Raw genomic sequence first — 18,712 nt, forward strand, 5'->3', positions numbered from 1 at the left:
TAATTGCCTTCAAAAAATAATAACAAAATGCAAGAAAGTTCCGGTGTTTTCAAATAAATAAATGCAAATCTCACATTTCGCTTTCATGAAATGTAGAGCAATGAATTTAGCCAGTACCCCTTATGGAAATATGGGGGAACAGCCTTCCGCCCCCCCCCCTTCCCCCCGCATTCCCACTCTGCGGATGCACCGTTCCCGCTGGCTAACCGCGGAGGGGTTCGCGCTCGAGGGAAACAAAGGGAGGTGATGGCGTTAACACTCACATGCTATTTATTACACTTGCAATTGATACACAGAGCGGGCCAGCTAGCTACGAAACATCACGAGGCATTCCTCGGAAATAGAAGGCAACGTAAGAAACACTTCCGACTTACCAGCTGGGGCAAGGGCGCGACTTCCAAAGTATCTACGGCGAACATATGTATGCGCCGAACACGGCGGCCTGGTTTTCCCGTGCGCGCCGCGTTCTTAGGGCAAAGCTGTTCCTTAGCATTTGCTGGGGAAGTAAACCAGAGCGCGCGTTTGGTGCGCTCGCTTCGCTGCCTGGAACCAGAAGTCCAGCGGCAAGGCACGACGGTTCCCCGTGCGCCTGCCGCGGAAGGTGACGAGAGCGTGCGACTGCAATCGCTCACGATGCTGGCCGGATCGCGAAAAGACCCTCTCCGGTTCCGGAGAATTCCGCGCCACCTACGAGGCGGCGGTCACGTCGCTATTTCCGCTTCCCCTATGAGGAAGACTTCCCTCCTCGCCCAACCGGTGTGTTCCTGATGGCCGACGACGAAGATGGGCCGCGTGGAAATGGAGGGGGGAAACAGGTTTCCACATCCCTCCCTCCTTAAATGTTGGCTTACGGTTGAAGTCATCCTTGGAGGACAACAACGAAGGGGCCACGAGCGTTGCGGTGATGACTGCAATATAGCTCGTACAGACGGGGTGCCGGGGTTATCCGACGAGCAGCAAGGTCACCGGGTACCCTTGCTTGTCCCGTGGCAGGCACCCAAAATTAGCGCGCCGGGAGGATGTTGTTCGCGCCGACGCGCCTTTGTTGGAAGGTAGGAAGCTAGCTCCCCTGCTCTCGTAGCTGCTGCAAACAGCTCTCAGGATATTCCGCAGCTCGATGACTCACGGCCGCAATTCAGCAGGCAAGAACCCGTACAATGGACAGCTGGCCGGGGCAGCTTCTCTTGAACTCTGCATGTCGCTCCTATAATCTCGAAAAGTTTGAATCAAAAACAACGGAGACCCCGCAAACTGACCACTTGGAGAAATGCGGAGCAATGCGAGTGCCAAACAATTCTATCTGTACCGCCCAAACGCTAGGTTCATTTGAACGTAGCTGGCACTTTTCGGTCAAAGAACATTCGCGGTTCGCTTTTCGGCATGATGATGTTAAGCTCACTTGAACTGCCTGAGCGTCTTGCTTCCGCAAAATTATAAATTCGCTTCGCAGCGCAAAAAATACCTAGATTGTTAGAACAAAGTCCGCTTTCTGTAGCTGAGCGAGGCCTCTAGGCTCTAGCGAGGTTTGATGTAAAATAAGCATAACATTTTGCGCGTGCTTGTGCCACAGTACGACTATGTCCTCCCGAAAGCGACACGCAGGTCCCGAAGAGCCTTAGGCCTACTCGCTCTCACACTTGCGAGTGCCAACAAGGGGCCAAGGACAATAGCTAGAACAGAACGCCACGAGGAGATACGTTTATGCCAGGGTGAGCCTAACGCGAATGGAGCCCACCGCTTCGCGCATTGTCGCAGCGGCCCGGTGCTTTCCTGCAATCACGACTGCAATCCAAATAAGCTGACTACGGCACCCGGCTGCCAGATCCAAAAAGACAGAACTGAGAATATACTTAAAACAGTATACAAGAAAAAGATCGGGCCACCCTTCAGGCCTCCGCATTCACTCGCTTCTGGCTTGCTGTTCTCCGTGGACGGCTTGGTCTCGCTATCTAGAAATAACCTTAGCCTTGCTAGCAACTCCGAACTCGGGTCAGGCCCAACGCTGATTGATTCGGGGCGGGCATTCCACGAACCGAACTGACGGTCGTCCCTCGTACCAAGAGTTGGCCCCACGTTGGGCGCCATTGTGGAAATATAGAGAGGGGACAAAGCCTTTCGACCCGCCCGTACTCCCACTCCGTACTCCCACTCCACAGATGCAGCGTTCCCGCTCGCTAACCGCGGATCGGGTTCGTGCTCGAGGGACAAAGGGAATGGACGACAAAGCGTTAACACTCATATGCTATTTTTTACAGTTGCAATAATACACAGATCAGGCCAGCTAGCTGGATAACATCAACGAGGCATTCCTTGGAAATAGAAGGCAACGTAAGAAGGACTTCCTAACTACCGGCTGGGGCAGAGGCGCGACATCGGAAGTATATGCGGCGAACATTTGTATGCGCCAATAATGGCGGCCAGGTTTTCCAGTGCCCGCCGCATTCTTGGAGCAAAGCAATTCCTTAGCAGTTGATGGGGAAGGTGAGCAGAGCGCGCGTTTGCTGCGCTCGGTACGCTGCCTGGAACCAGAAGTCCAGCGGCAAGGCACGACGGATCCCCGTGCACCTGCCGCGGAAGGAGACGAGAGCGTGCGACTGCAATCGCTCACGACGCTGGCCGGATCGTGAAGAGACACTCTCCGATTCCGGACAATTCCGCGCCACCTACGAGGCGGCGCTCACGTCGCTATTTCCGGTTCCCCTATGAGGAAGACTTCCCTTTTCGCCCAACCGGTGCTGTTCTGATGGCCGACGATGAAGATGCGCCGCGTGGAAATGGAGGGGAGAAACAGGTTACCACACTCTCTCTTCAAAAACCAAAAGAATTTCCTCTGCAACCCACTTTCGTTGTGAACAGCAATAATATACTGAGTAATCTTTAGAGTTCACTACAAAATCGAAGACTTCAAGCGAAAATGAACCTTTCCTGATTGATAATTTGGATTGGGTGAACTGAACACCTTTAATGGGTGTTAAAGATATACTGAAAACAACTACATGCAATTTGTTCTTGTGATTAAATTTTTGGCGCTTTCCTGATTTTTTGTTTATGTGGTAGCAATAAGGATGCATCTTTTGCTGAAATTATTAATTTAAAAATTTTCTTCTCCATCAAATGTATTTTTAGTTGTACCCCTAAGGACACTATGAACAACACTTTGAAATTGCTTGCTGGGTAGCCTGAGGGCTCTATGACCCACACAGATAAATGCGTCAGTGCACTGTAGCCTGCTTCCAAATAAGGCCACGGCGGACGTGTATTTTTTCTCACTACTTTGTAGCTTATAAAACACAATTTAAGTCCCTCTGCAATCAGACCCCAGTAATATATGAATAAAAGCGCTTTGTCTTCAAAGTGCTGTTTGACTCCACAGTGAAAGTCTGTGTATTTACTTAAATTGTAGGCTGAATCATCAGTATTCCCTATATCACTTACACGAAACCAGAGCTCGCAGCAAAATATTATGATAGACAGTAATAAGTTGTCAGGAGATATTTATGTGCTTTTTCCTTACAAACTGACATTCATAGATTGGGGAATGTGACAACATTATCCTGACTCACAGAGCTGCTACTTACATGCTGGGTGTTTCACCTAAGATTTTATTCAATATTTAAAAGTAGGGTTTTTGAGACCGAAGAGCAGTTTTCGGCAAAACATTGTCAGTTGTGTAGCACATGTGAATGCAGCTGAGATGTCCTAACTGGAAGGCTTGTTAACAAATATTGAGAAGTTAACATTTAGGTATCACTGTTATACTCGTGCCACACGCGCACAAGAAATGGCAGCACATGGTTGAGGCATTAAGTTTATTAATGCCATTATTTTCAGAGTTGGCGCGACATATCCACATTTATTGTCATTATACGAAAATCAACGTAAGAATAATGCTTGCAAGGCGGTGAAAAATTTCACCTAAATATAAACGGTTTCAATGAGCACAGTATCACGGAAATGTTAATAAAATGCAATATATTAAATATTTCGCAGAAAATATCGCTGCTCTTTCTTCACAATTCGAAAAATAGCCATAAACTCGAGGGTGACCACACCACAGCGCACAAGCCGAGAGTATCTGTCAGAAGTGATGGTAAAATGGCGCCCTTCACATCAAAAACTCAGTAGAGATGCCTCTAGTGATTAAATTGTTATGAATATCACATTTACTAGTGGTCAGGAAGTTGTTACTAAAAAAGTTACGTGGTTTCCTGCATGTGGAATGGGAGCAAGAGTATGCGCTTGCCCAGAAAAATGATTAGTAGCAAACTGATTAGGCAGCGAATGGCAGTAAGGCTAATGTCATTAAATTTATGCACATGGCGCCGCACGAATGTCATTCACACCTAGAGCAATAAGCGGTTAATGGCATTAAATTTGCCTGTGTGGCACATGTATTAGTCTTCATAATTACTGAGAGAAACGTAGCCAACCGTTGTACTCATTAGTTTTTAGAATTTTAAAAATGCCGTTATGCTTAGCGAGGTGGCCAAATTTTCGCTATATGAGGCCAAAAAACATGCGCTTTTGAGAAGCCTGCAGGTAACACAGCCCCTCCAACGCACGTATCTCATCGAAATAGCTAAAATTTGTTGAGCCACTGAGCCGACGGCAACGGCGTTTTCGAAATTTTAATACCTGCTATGGATATTACTTACAATGGGCTGCAAGCCTCTTAATAGAGTAATAGATGCTAAATTATTCAATATCAGTAAACCGGCCATCTAGTTTGGTCGTCTTAGATGTATTCTGATGCTTTACATCACTGACAATGCTATGTTGAAAAGAGCACTCTTCTAGCCCAAAAAGCCCATTTTTTTAAAATTGCAGAGCATCTCAGGTGAAACACCTGGTATGCACTCTGTTCCATTGTTCCAAAATACAAAGTGCCCGCTATCCTTTAAGAAGAGCTTTTAAAGGACAGACTTAAGGCTCCCGTTCTGCGAAAATCCGTTGTCATCGGTGTTGTGAGCAAAAAATTCTCCAGAAAAACAAGCTAGGGCAGCTACCTAGGTAATGTCACCTTGTGACCTCATCATAACCTACCCACCGGATTGTCAGGAGTTGAGTATAGTTGAGTGGTTGTAAACTACCGGTGGGATTAGCCTTGCAGTTGCTGCCGGCAATTGCTCCACCGTAGCGACACTTAAATAGAAATCACAGAAACACTGTCCGCAAAAACCCAAATAGACACTCCTGAGGTCACCATGTGGAGGCCAAATCCGTGTCCGGGAGGTAAATAGAAGAAGGCGAGAAGCATCATTTCTACTCGACTGGCTCCCGCGCGGGAAAACAATGTCCTGAAGAGAACTGTGAGGAACTCCTGCCTTCTTGAGGGATCCGAATAACACAGCCCATTTCGCGTTGTACAAAGCACAGCACAAGAGGTAATGTTCTATGTCACCACACACACCACACGTTGAACACAATGGTGACAACGCTAGGCCAGTCTTATACATCCACGCCGGCGTACGAGCAGAATCCGTGCGAACACGGTGCAGCAAAGTGGCTCGGTACCTTTTGAGACCCTTGGTCACACATGGCTGATGAGGAGAGCTCCACAAAGAACTGAAGTGGCACAACACCACATCTCTGAACATTTGCTTGACTTCATGAGGGACTCCATCTACTGGAATCCCGGAGAGAGCTGTATGGGCGAAGTTGTCTGCTCTCTCGTTGCCTAAGACACCTATGTGCGAGGGCACCCTTTGAAAACGTATAGAGAAGCCTTTGCTATGTAGATTCTGCGCCAAACGTAGAGATCTAAGACTCAAGGCATCAGTGGGGAACCCGTACTCTAACCTTTGAAGGGCAGATTTTGAATCCGTAATTATGGCAGTAGGTTGAGGCGTACAACACCGTAGCTTCTTTAGAGCTGCCTCAATGGCAACGCTTTCGGCCATTGTGGAGTACACGAATTTAGTAAAACGAACAGACCAATCATACTTCAAAGACGGAATATGAAAAGCAGCTGCACTAGATCCTCTGACCTTGTCCACAGAGCCGTCTGTAAAAATTTGAAGATGACTGGCATATTCGGTCTCAAGATGTTCCAGTACGAGCGAACGCATTGCCGCTAAAGGAGAATTCCGCTTAGCGCGAACGTGGGGAATTGTCATAGAACAATCGAGGCTCGGAAAGGACCAAGGTGGCTTCAACGTCTTAGGTCGATCTCGAAGGTCGAGACCCAGAGAACGAAGAGTATTTAAAGCCAAATACGCCCGGGATTCGGATATCTTTCGAAGGCGCTGTAGATGCGGTCTCCCGGCAACAGTCTCTCTGAGGCGGCCAATTTGCAGCAAAAGTCTTTGTGAAGCGGCTAGCCGAAGAGGTTTCGATTGAGACTCATACAGTACTGCATTGTTTGGAGCAGCCTGCGGAACGCCGAGAGCCCTCCTTAGTCCCATTCTGTGCAAAACCTCAAGGCGTTCCAGCTGCGATACCGAGGAGGAAATAAAGGGAGCTAGTACATTATGCGACGTGTCACCAGGGCATCGTGAAGCCTGATCATTGAAGCAGGATGATTTCCCCATTGCTCACTAGCAACTCTACGAAGCACATTGAGACGCGAAGATATTGAAGCCACAATCGAGTCCACAGCTCGTCGCCACTGTAGACGTGAGTCAATAGTGACGCCCAAAAAACGTAAGTGGTTAACCTGACGAAGGCAAGACTGATCAAGGTCTATGCTCAGCCGCGCATACCGTCGTCCCCTACCTGGAAACAGGACGAAGCCAAATTTTTCCACCGAGAGAGTCAACCCAACACCTTGAATGTAACTTTTAACTGAAAGCACGGCCTGTCGCACTAATAGAGCTAAGCATTTGTGTTGATATCCGGTTAACAAAAGACAAATGTCTTCTGCATATATCGACATATGGACATGCCTACAATGTTTTTGCACTTTTGCGGGAAGACCAGCCATGACAACATTAAAGAGCGTTGGGGACAGGACACTGCCCTGAGGTACCCCTCGCGATACCGCCCTTTCGGAGCTCATTGTACTGCCTAACCGCACTCGAAATTTACGATCACTGAGAAATGAGTGAATGAATCGCAGAAGATAGCCCTGTACGCCTATGACCTGCAGACTATTCAGTATTGAGCTCTGGAGGACGCTGTCATAAGCCTTTGGTACGTCTAGGAAAATAGCTAGCACTCTGATGTTCAATGTGGCTTATCAAGTCCAGGACGCTATCTTGCGCGCTTAAACCTGTGCGGAATCCAGTCATGCATGTTGGTAGTGCCCTTCTATCCTCAAGCCGCCAAGAAAAACGCTTACTTGCCATCTTCTCCATGAGCTTAGCCACACACGACGTCAGCGATACAGGACAATACGAGGCCGCGTCTGTCATCTCTTTGCTGGCCTTCAGCAGTGGGACTACACAAGCCACCTTCCATGAAGGGGGAACGTCACCAGGCTCCCACACTCGATTGAGATAGGTTAGGAGCATCTTCCGGTGTTCAAGAGGCAGGTTCTGTAACATTTGATTGGTAATGCCGTCAGGACCTGGTGCACAGCGACGCCGCAGGCTACGGAGCGCTGTCTGTAGTTCTCGAAGTGTGAACGGGGCGTCTACTACGGAGCGCTGTCTGTAGTTCTCGAAGTGTGAACGGGGAGTCCATAACAGACGGAGACGTAGCAGGTAGAGCGCAGGGATGAATGCCTGGTCTCGAATTTACAAATACATCCGCAAATTCCTCTGCCAAGCACACGAGATGTTTCTGCGTGCGCAATGCAAGCGCCTCGAAAGGTTTACTCGGACGAGAGCCACCAGCAAGACTCCCAACGACACGCCAAATTCTCGTTATCGGTGAGAAAACAGTCTTTTTAGCGCAAAAGAATGCCCACTGGGACCTAGAGAGCTTGTTCGCATGACGTCTAATGGCAGAGTTGAGCCTGTTGAAAGTTGTCTTCAAGGCTCTGTCGTCCTTCTTCCGCAACAGTTGTCGATCCGCCCTTCTGCGCGCTGCGCAGAGGTTCCTGGGATTTAAATATGGAGTCGGAAAATGATCAGGTAGCTTGAGTGCCGTGGTCGCAGCCATCTTAGCATAAATCATTTTGCCTGTCACATCACCGGAATTACAGGCTAACTGCTCCCTGTATTTGTCCCAATTAACAACATTGCAAATTTTAGGACCACGCAGATGGAAGTCGGCAGTAAACACAAATATCGGGTAGTGATCACTTCCCATTCGGTCAGCTCTAGTTGACCACTGCACACGGACGTCAGGTGAATGTAAGGTTAGGTCTATAGATGTGGGAGAGGTTGGAGGCCGAAAGAAAGTGGGACTTCCGTCATTGGCCACGCACAGGTCCAAACTGTCGATGACTTTTACAAGTTGGCGTCCGCGAGGATCTGTGTTCCTGTCACCCTAGGCAGGGTGGTGGGTGTTGAAGTCACCGCAGATGATTCTGGCTGCTGGGCAGCGGTCACAAAGTTGCTGGAGGAACAAAGCCATATCGACCTTCTTCCGCGGGGACACGTATACTGATGCAATGGACAGATTTCGGAAGGCGAGCAGAATCCTCAATGCCACTACCTCAATACTGTCGGTGCAAAGATCGGTGACGTTCAAAGCCACATGAGGAATCTCCCTTCGTATGTAAAGGGCGGCACTTCCTGCGGAAAAAGACTTTATGCTGCAATTCTTGTGGGAGATATATCCCGGCAAAGACCTCCCGCTTGGCAAGCCAGCCTCCGAGAGGGCCAGTACTGGAACACAGGTCTCTTTCAAGAACAATTTTAGTTCTGCTAATCGACTTATAATCCCAGCGCTGTTCCATTGTGTGATAAACGGCACTTTTCTAGGGTTTTTAGTTGCAACAGGTTGAAGAAAACTAGCCATCTAGGAGTTGAAGTTCTCTGCGAAGGCGGTGATCAAGGTCTCAAAGGAAAGCACCAGCTGTATAAAGTTCTTCAAAGTGCCAGGCTGCATCGCTTGGCTATATGAACGCAGGACATCAAACAAAACGCGTAGAAGGTCGGAGAGATTCCGGCTTTTGAGCTCCTTATTTTGCTGCACGCGCTGGCGCACCACTTCGACAAAAGACGGGGACTGGGACCCACTCTTGGCCACGGTAGCTGGTGTCTGCATCTCTTTTAAGGCAAGAGGATGTCCTCCATGTTGTCGAGTCTTGCTGTGATCTGTTCGCTGAGGAACAGGGGCACTTTTTGCAGAAGCAGATCGAACAGCCAGCTCACTTTCGGAGGCCGTTGCCGACTTGCTCGGATCAGGTCGTGCAGCGACGTCGCTTGCTACCACGTCCCGAGCTTGCGACTCGAGCGCAGGGAACTCTTCACTTCCATGTATCGGCTTCTCAGTAGGTTGTTGTTTGGGGCCACTAATGAAGGACTTGCGACGGTGTAAGGCGCTTACACGGAATGTGCAGCCACTGAAACTCGCTGGATGGTCACCTCCACAATTAGCGCAAGCAAAATCTGCCTTGCACTCTTTGTAATCATGGCCACCACCACACCGCTTGCAACGTTGATCTTTGTTGCAAACTCTCGCTACATGTCCAAAGCGTTGGCACCTGAAGCACCGGGGAGGAGTTTCAACGAACTCGTGGACTGCATGTTTGGTGAAACCAAGGTCAATTATCCCAGGACGCTCGGTGTTGGGAGCAAACGTTACCACAATAGAGTTTGTAGGCTTCGCTGCCCATTGTTTTTCTCCAGGCTCCACCCGACGCATTAACCGTCGCACGTGCAGAACTCCTTGCGGTTTCAAGTAGTCAAGAAGGGCACTTTCCGAATACCACACTTGTACTCCCTTTATAACACATGTGTTAGTCATGTAGGAGTGGGGCAACCGGGCTTGAACTCGTATGCCACCGATCTGAGAGCACCGCAGAAGAATGTCTACTTGCTCTTCCGTTGAGATATCTAGATGAAGAGCCCCTTTTGTTGTGAAGCGACTGCGAATCGGAGCAGATCCCAGTAGTACTTTAATATCATCGAACAGCCTGATAGGGTTCCACTCTCTGAAGTCAACACCTTTCTCTTTTGGCAGAACTATCATTGGGATGCCGACTGTCCGGTGCTTCCGATGACTCACCACTTTGAAGCCATCGTTGTCCATTTCCGCCATGTCAGCCACTTCCTCGTCAGAGGCGACGTTAGTTGAGTCGTCCCCATTGAGCGATGATGACGCACTGCACTGCTGGACGTCCCTGATGACTGACAGATCCCCACCATGTGATGCCATGGCCGCCTCCGCCCCACTGGGCTCCTTCGGATGGCGCTGTCTCTTTAAGGATACCGGCGCCAGAGCTGCCGTACCCTTCCCGTAGGGACAGTACCGCCTTAAAGACGCGGCCGTCTTCCAAGGATAGAAATAACCTAGTTAATAACTAGGAAACAAGGCAAAATTACTGAGCTGAGGTGACAACAGATCGAGCAGCGTCGTCTTCCGCTTCCTCCGCGTAGCCTTGCTCGGATTGTGAGGAATCTGACCACCATTTCAGTTGGCAGGTAAATTAATCACTGGTCACGAGAGGCTGCTAGGGAAGAGCAACCTGGGCCGCACAAGCCGCATCGGTGGCAGCACCTGCCAGCGCAGGGCTGTGGCACATAGCTTAACTACTGCGTCATTGTGCCAGGATTAGTATGACGACTCCCAGGGATCTGTGAATGTAGAGTCGAGAATGACCAGTTCCGTATATATGCCAACTAAGCCATTAACACTCTCGCGTTATACTCTTGAGGTGGAGCTTAAGTGTCCCTTCCAATTTGTTTTGTAGCGATAGCTACACTACGCCACCTCCACGACCCTTCAGCATGGAACCACTTGAGCTCCGTAGCGGACAAGTTGCTCACATGGGTTGATCACGTGGTGCGAAGTAGCTACTGCTTCTGGCGGCTCGGCGTGCAACATCTGTGCGCATGCGCCGTGTCAAGTTGGACGAAGGTGAAGAAGGAACGCAAAGCGAAGCGGAGCGGCAAAAGACAGACTTTCAATTCAACTGAGCGAGTTACACTCGGCCAGATGTAGCTATCACGTCCCTCAGGGTTTAATCAGCGCTAACTACAGCCATTTTAAAGCGAAAGATTTACTTGCAGCGAACTTGCGATTTCGCCGCGCCGGTGCTCCGACGAGGCACAGAGACAGATCTTGAGCCGTTGCCTAGAAACCGCCCCATCTGGGTAGATGCGCACGCTCGCTGCGCCATCTGGCATGACGCCACACCGCGCGCCTCACCGCTGCCTCTGTTTGGTATGACGTCACACTGTTTCACTCCTTGCTCTCGCCTCCGCTCACTTCGCCAGCTGTGTCGCATGCCTGATAACATGTCGGAGGATTGAAAACGAGAGCTCGCGTGCGCAGCAACTACAGTTCAGGATGCAGTATGGACGGCAACAAGTCTTCTAAGTAGAAGGAAGCCTGGAATCAACGTCAGAACGAGATGAAGAGGAAAATAATCGCCCAGGAAACAGAGGCACAGCGCTCCGAACGGCTGGCTAAACGGCGTGAATATGCCGCCGAGAGAAGGGCACGTTATGTGTCGTCTTTAAAGCAACAACAACAACATAGCTAGACAAAAATGATTGTGGGACGTTAAAAAGACCGGAAAATAAAGTGTCCCTGCCAGTAACATAGCTAAACAACCAGACTAACCTGAACTTGCAATAAAGATTAACCAAGGCTAACCAAGCTTAGCTTTTGATACGCGTATCCTGGCATAGCCGAGCTAAGCCACGACTATATTTTTTATAGCTCTGCGCTGAACTAATGAGGTTGGAAGCACTCTCTAAACGCAGAAACAACAGCAGTGGTGGAAGTGGGCCACTGTGATAATATAGTGAGACCATGTAATCATCTATATTTCGATAACGTGAGCAATTGTGCTAGTTGGTACGTATTCATGTTTAACGAGCGCAAAAGAGACGAAGACATAGAGAAGAGGACGACAACAGGACACAAGTGCTCACTCACTACTGAACATTTGTTGAGATAAAACCGCAATATCTACAAAAAAGGCGAAAATACAAACAAACAAGAGGCTACATCTCAATGATGCCGCGCCAGGAATTTTCACCAAAAACAGAGTGCACACGCATCGACAAGATATCTAACGCAATGCAGTGAACATCTGCACGAAAGAAGAAATACACGAGACAAAATTATGTATCACCGAGGAAAGCTATTTCATGGCGTGTTAGGGTGATGAAGGGGTGCGAATGCACGTGTCAATTGATTTTAGATGTAATACGCTTCCTTTAAATCACGCGTAAATTGATTATGGCGCAAAAAAAGAACAGTGGTGTTCTCAAAGTTTGGCGTGCATTACTTACACTTTCCCAGCCGAGCACATTTCCGGCAGTGGTCAGCCAGGTTAGAGCGGTATTGGTGAAAGGAACTCTTATGCTTCATAAGGCGTATGAAATAGCTTTCCTCGACACTTCATTTTTTGCCGTGTATTTCTTTTGTGCCAATGCTCACTGCATTGCATTAGATATCTTGTTGATGCGCGTGCAGTTTGTTCCTGATTAAGGTTCCCGGTGAGGTGTCATTGAATTTTAGTCTCTTGTTGCTTTGTTTTTCGCGTTTTGGCGTATATATTGCTGTTTGTTCTCAAGACACGTACAGTTGCGAGTGGACGCTTGTGTCGTGTTGTCGTACTCTTCTCGGCGTATTTGTCTCTTTTGCCCTCCTTAGCCATGAATCATTATATCTTATCATTTTTATAACACCTAATCGTGCTAGGCAGGCGGAAAGTTTTCTGTTGCAAACATAAAGCTTTATCCATTGACAATACGATATGATTCATCATCATCATCATCACTTTATTTTATAAAAGCAATACATCAAACCTAGTATCATTTCAGAATAGAACAGGTATTCGAGTTCAATTTTCTCTACTGTTGACGCTATACCTGTCAACGTACTCCACATGGGAATGTTCAATTTTTAATCAAAACTGGTGTTTACAATGGCTCCTCACCCCTAACTTATCCCCCCTAAGAATGGATTTCATGGTTTCTTAATGGACAATAAAGATAAACAGGCTGATTTTTTTACCCTGTACATACTTTTATTTCCAAAAGTGTGAGAGCAAAATCAGTGCGGTCTGTTAAACTCGATTGTAGAGCAAGACGAACAATATGTGCCCCATACCGATCAATAATTAGATGATGGATTAACTTCAATTCAGTAATAGTCTTTTATATTTTTATTTCAGGCGGTAACGTTATATTGCAAAATTTACGCCCATCCACAACAAAGGAAAGCGCTTGCATTAAAATTTTTCAATTGGCGATATATAGTTTGAAACATAGAACTTCAAAAATACGCATTCCCAGTTTTCCCGCATTGCATATCTACGAAATGGTCCTTCCCACTTCTTATGCATCGAATACAGGCATAGTTTGTATATTTGATGATGCAGAACAAGATAACCTCTTTTCGACGATGGCACCACACGCAGCGACGCCATTTTATTTAGGCAATGCAGGAAACCGAACGGAATCAGTTTTCAAATGCGTATATAAACGCATCTGAAGACTGGTTCAAAAATATATTTGATGCTCTGTATTTTAAGCAACACTGCCTATTTAAAAAAATTAAAACTGCGCACGAACCATTATGACAGCGATTTCGCAATACAAACTGGCCCCTAAAATTAAAGACAAAAGCTGGCTCAGTAAGTTTAATTTATTTATTTTATAAATATTGATCCATATAAGTGACCGTCATGGACAAAAATTTGCGGGATGCAGATTTGCAAAAAAAGTTTATTTTGTAGCGGTCACAAGAAGGAGGTTAATGAAATGCATAGGAAGATGAGGTTACATGTGTGCTGCATATGCTATACGGATCATATCTGACTGGCTATGTAGGAAACGGACGAATTTTTTTTTCTGCGAATACGCAACATGGAAACTTTTATCCATGAGTGTACTTATATAGTGTCCACCTTGCTGTACAATCCAGCTCAACAGACCGCACCGACGTCTCTCCCACACTTCAAATAAAAAACAAAAAAATCGCCCTGTATGTTACTCTCTTCCTCACAAAAGAAGTGTAGTAGCCTGTTTAGAGGATGCCATTGGCAACCACACAGTTCTATTCTTTCAGAACAGAACAGGTATTAGAGTTCAATTTTCATTACTCTTGGCGCTATGCCTGTCAACCTACTCAACATGGGAATGTTCTATTTTTATTTAAAAAGTGGTGTTTGCAATGACTCCTGCCTTGCACTTATTTTGACTTGCATATTTTTATCATTTTACAGCAGAAAACTCTGCACGTGCCTAACAGGGTTAGGTACCGCAAAAATTGTAATTTTTGCAGATGAGTACATGAATTTACAGCATCATTACTTTGACTGGCCAGATCCCCTACTGTTGTTTCTGCATTTACAGACCGACAAGAGGGAGAAAATGGTGACCCTATTTTCAGAACTCACTCTTCAGTCCTCACCACATCATAATTCTTGGCTCATTCTACCAGCAGACAATAGGCTCCTCCTCCCCTGTGGCACTGTTCACTCCAATTTAGTGACAAGGGGGTATCAGCAGCCTGTGCCGTCATGCGACCAATTTCAAAGCCGCAGCTTTAAAAAGCCAGGTCTCACGCCTTTTAGCCACAGGTTACCAACCACAATTATCAGCTGTGACCAGTAGCATGCCAGCGAAGAAGCAAGGAGATAATGGTTTTGGTGAAAAGAAAAAAACGGTAAGAAAACCGGCATTATTCCTTTCAAGCATAGTGTAAGTCGCAACCTGAAAAAGGTTGCCAGTAGAATCAGTGTAAAAGTTATCTCCGCATACATGAAGCTCGCGCGGTTTTAGGCGATGGTAAGTTCTAGAGATCTACCACCCCCTGTTTGCAACAAAAAGCACCGTGAACCTTTACTACCTTGTGCTGAAAACGTTCTTTACCATATACCTCTATCTTGCACTAAAGATTGCATCCGGCAAGCGAGAAGGTATTTCAGTAGGACACGTTCTTGGGCAAGTTGGTTCATAGCTTGTGTAGATGAAGCGCACAAAAACACAGCACACAGGAAAGGAAGACACGAGACAGGCGCGTGTCTCGTGTCATCCTTTCTTGTGTGCTGTGTTTTTGTGCGCTTCGTCTACTCAAGCGAGTAGGTACCTCATAGAACGGCTGCTTAAACACCATGGCGATATGAAACAAATTGTCATAAAAGACTGCCTTTCTGTCCAGTAGAGGGAGTGCAAACGCTGTTCCTCCCTTGGCTTTGTATGCCTGTGGACAGGAGCTAATGCCAAAGAGGAAAACAGGAAAATGTTGGAATGTATTGTAATCGACATTGATGAGCTAGGAGGACAGGGCGAGATAATTATATAAGGCGACATGAACGCACATATAGAAGACCTGTATGGCAACAGAGATTCGACAGGAAGCATGCTGATAGACATGTGTGACCGGCATGATAGAGTTTTATGCAACAGTATAGAGAAGTGTGAAGGGCTCATAACATGGGAGGCAGGGAGTCTCCACTCGACGATATATTATGCACTAATGTCACAGAGGGTGTATAATAGATTAGTGGTAATGAGCATAGATGAACATAGTTCCAGAAGTCTAGGTAGTGATCACAAGCGTATCAAGTTGAGTCTCAGAAGAGAAACCAATGTAGCACTGAAACGAGATGAACAACCAGAGGGGAATTTTTACTCAGAAAAGCAATTGGAAGCAGCAGCCAAACTGCGAAAGTAATTTTTGAGGGTAGAGAAACAGAATGGACTTATACCAAATTAACTCGATTACTGGAGCTAGAGCTAGCTAAGGTGCGAGTAAAGCTAAAAGGGAAAAGATGCAAACCCAAGAGTAGTTGGGTTGAGGAGGTCAAGAGGGCGATAGAGGAACGTCAGGAGGCGTCCAGGGAACACAGATATTCCAAGAAGAGGGGGGAATCGGAAGTTGAAGTGGACAGAAAATGGGATACCTTCATAAAGTGTAGAAGTGAAGCATCCTATTTGATTGATGAGAAATATAGAAGAAAAGGTGCCCATTGGATGTCAAAAGTAAATAAAAAGAATAGAAAAGCAGCTCAAAAGTTCTGGAAGCATCTAATTGCAATGAGTAATAAGACTAGGCTAGAAAGAAGGTCTATTTTTACAGATCAGGGTATTCGACTAAAAGGGGATGAAGCAATAAAACGCATAGGAACAAGGATGACAGAAAAATTTACCGAAAGAAATGTTGCACATAATTTATCGAAGGAAGATAGACCGGTTACTGCAAGAACTTCACTTGAGCAAGGAGAGGGGGAAAGGGCAGAGAAGAAGGTTCCAAGGGGCACGTCAAAAGTATCAGATGGTATTGCGAATATGTTAATGAAGAAGCTGGGAAAAAAATCCAAGCAAACATTAATACAGGTAGTGAATAAAATGGTAGTGGATGGAAAAGTCCCCGATGAATGGCTATTAAGTATAATGAACATGATATACAAGGGAAAGGGGGCAAATCTGAGGTAAGTAACTACCCTCTCATAACAGTGACATCTGTGGTATGCAGGGTGGTGATGCAGATTATAAAGAACAGATTGCAGGCTTGGGTGGAGAACGAAGGGGTGCTAGGGGAGCTACAAAATGGGTTCAAGAAACAAAGGAGGTTGGAGGACAATCCGTTTTCAATGACGCAGTGTATAGAGATCGCTGAAAAGGAACACAGGCCCCTATGGCTAGCATCTCTGGATATTAAGGGAGCCTACGCCAACATTTTTTAAGAGTATCTGAGGGACATACTGCGCACAATGTATGCGAAAGATGGAGTAAATAAAATTAATCTTTTAAAAGACACACACACACACACATAAATATATATACATATATATATATATATATATGTGTACCGGAGTGCTTATAAATTGGGAAAAAAATGTATGAGAGCATGTTGAGATACAGCGGGGGCTTAGGCAAGGATGTCCTCTGTCTCCTTTGTTATTCATGTTGTACCTGCAAGGGTTGGAGACCAAGCTAGAGAGGAGCAGACTAGGCTTCAGCCTTTCTTTTTTCATGCAAGGAGAATGAAATAAACAGTCATTACCGGGACTAATATACGCCAATGGTAAAGTGCTAATGGCTGACAACAAGGAAGATTTACAGAAGTTGATAGACATGTGGTTAGAGGGAGATAGATTAGGCTACAAGTCTAGTAAGGAAAAATCCGGGAACATGATATTTAATGATGGGTTCGGCGAGCATAGAATACAGGAGTTCACACTAGAAGGAGTGGATGAGCACAAGTATCTTGTGGTGTGTATAAATAACGGTGGTCAGTATCTATAAGAGCATGAAAAATATGTGATGACTAAAGCTAGTAGGAATGCAGCTGTCGTGAAAAATAGTGCGCTGTGGAATTACAATAGATATAAAGTGGTAAGCGGGATGTGGAAAGGGGTGATGGTTCCTAGCCTGACTTTCGGTAATGCGGTCCTGTGCATGAGTCCAGATGTTCAAGCAAGGTTATAAATCAAACGACGTGGCGTAGGTAGGCTAGCTTTTGGAGCACAAGGCAATACACCAAATTAGGTGGTACAGAGTGATATGGGATGGGCGTCGTTCGGCAGCAGAGAAGCTAGCAGTAAGATAGCATTTGAGGAGAAATTGAGAAAAATGGGAGAAAAGCAGTGGGCTAGGAAAGTTTTCAGATACCTGTTTATAAGGAATGTTGATACGAAATGGAGAAAGCGGACTAGAAAATTGACAAGCAAATACCTGGACAGCAGAGGGGCAAGTCAGCAATTATCGGTTAAGAAAAAGGTTCAAGAAATAGAGAGAGCTCTGTGGAAAACAGGATTGCTGAAGAAATCAGCACTGGGAACATACAAGATTTTTAAGCAGGAAATTCCAAAAGAAAATATCTTTGATAATTGTAGGGAAAGCTCTTTGTTGTTTGAGGCCAGGACGGGAGTTTTGAGGACTAACACATATAGAGTCAAGTACCACGAGATAGATACTTTGTGCGTTGCGTGCGGAGAGGCGGAGGAAACGGCTGAACACTTGATACTTTTCTGTAAAGGGCTTCGACCCACAGTGGAAAGCAGCGGGGCTGATTTATCCAAGGCATTGAGGTTTAAGGACAGCGAAGGGAAAGTAGATTTTAAGCGGGCAGCAGTAACCAAGCGAAGGTTATCTGATTTGTGACTAAAATCAATAGAAGAGTAAATTTTCATAATTCATGGCTAGGTGGCTGGAGCCACCGCCCGATCCACCCATCCATCCATCCATCCATCCATCCATCCATCCATCCATCCATCCATTCAACCATCTATCCCTCTGTTCGTCCGTCCGTCCGTCCATCCGTCCGCCCTTCCGTCCGTCCGTCCGTCCGTCCGTCCGTCCGTCCGTCCGTCCGTCCATCCATCCATCCATCCATCCATCCATCCATCCATCCATCCATCCATCCAGCCATCCATCCATCCATCCATCCATCCATCCATCCATCCGTCCGTCCATCCATCCGTTCATCCATCCATCCATCCATCCATCCATCCATCCATCCATCCATCCATCTATCCATCCGTCCGTCCATCCATCCATCCGTCCATCCATCCATCCATCCATCCATCCATCCATCCATCCATCCATCCATCCATCCATCCATCCATCCATCCATCCATCCATCCGTCCGTCCATCCATCCATCCATCCATCCATCCATCCATCCATCCCCCTGTTTTCAGCCGTACAGACGTGTGATTAGAAAGCATAAGGAAAAAGCGGCCAGGTATATAA

General features: G+C 46.6%; 1 pseudogene; it reads left to right on the forward strand.

Annotated features, from left to right (window-relative positions):
- Window positions 1-17,105: 17,105 nt before the first annotated feature.
- LOC144095027 (uncharacterized) lies at window positions 17,106-18,143 on the forward strand (annotated as a pseudogene).
- Window positions 18,144-18,712: the final 569 nt, after the last annotated feature.

The sequence above is a fragment of the Amblyomma americanum genome, chromosome 6 (genome assembly GCF_052857255.1).
Source record: "Amblyomma americanum isolate KBUSLIRL-KWMA chromosome 6, ASM5285725v1, whole genome shotgun sequence".
In the NCBI taxonomy this organism is placed as follows: Eukaryota; Metazoa; Arthropoda; class Arachnida; order Ixodida; family Ixodidae; genus Amblyomma; species Amblyomma americanum.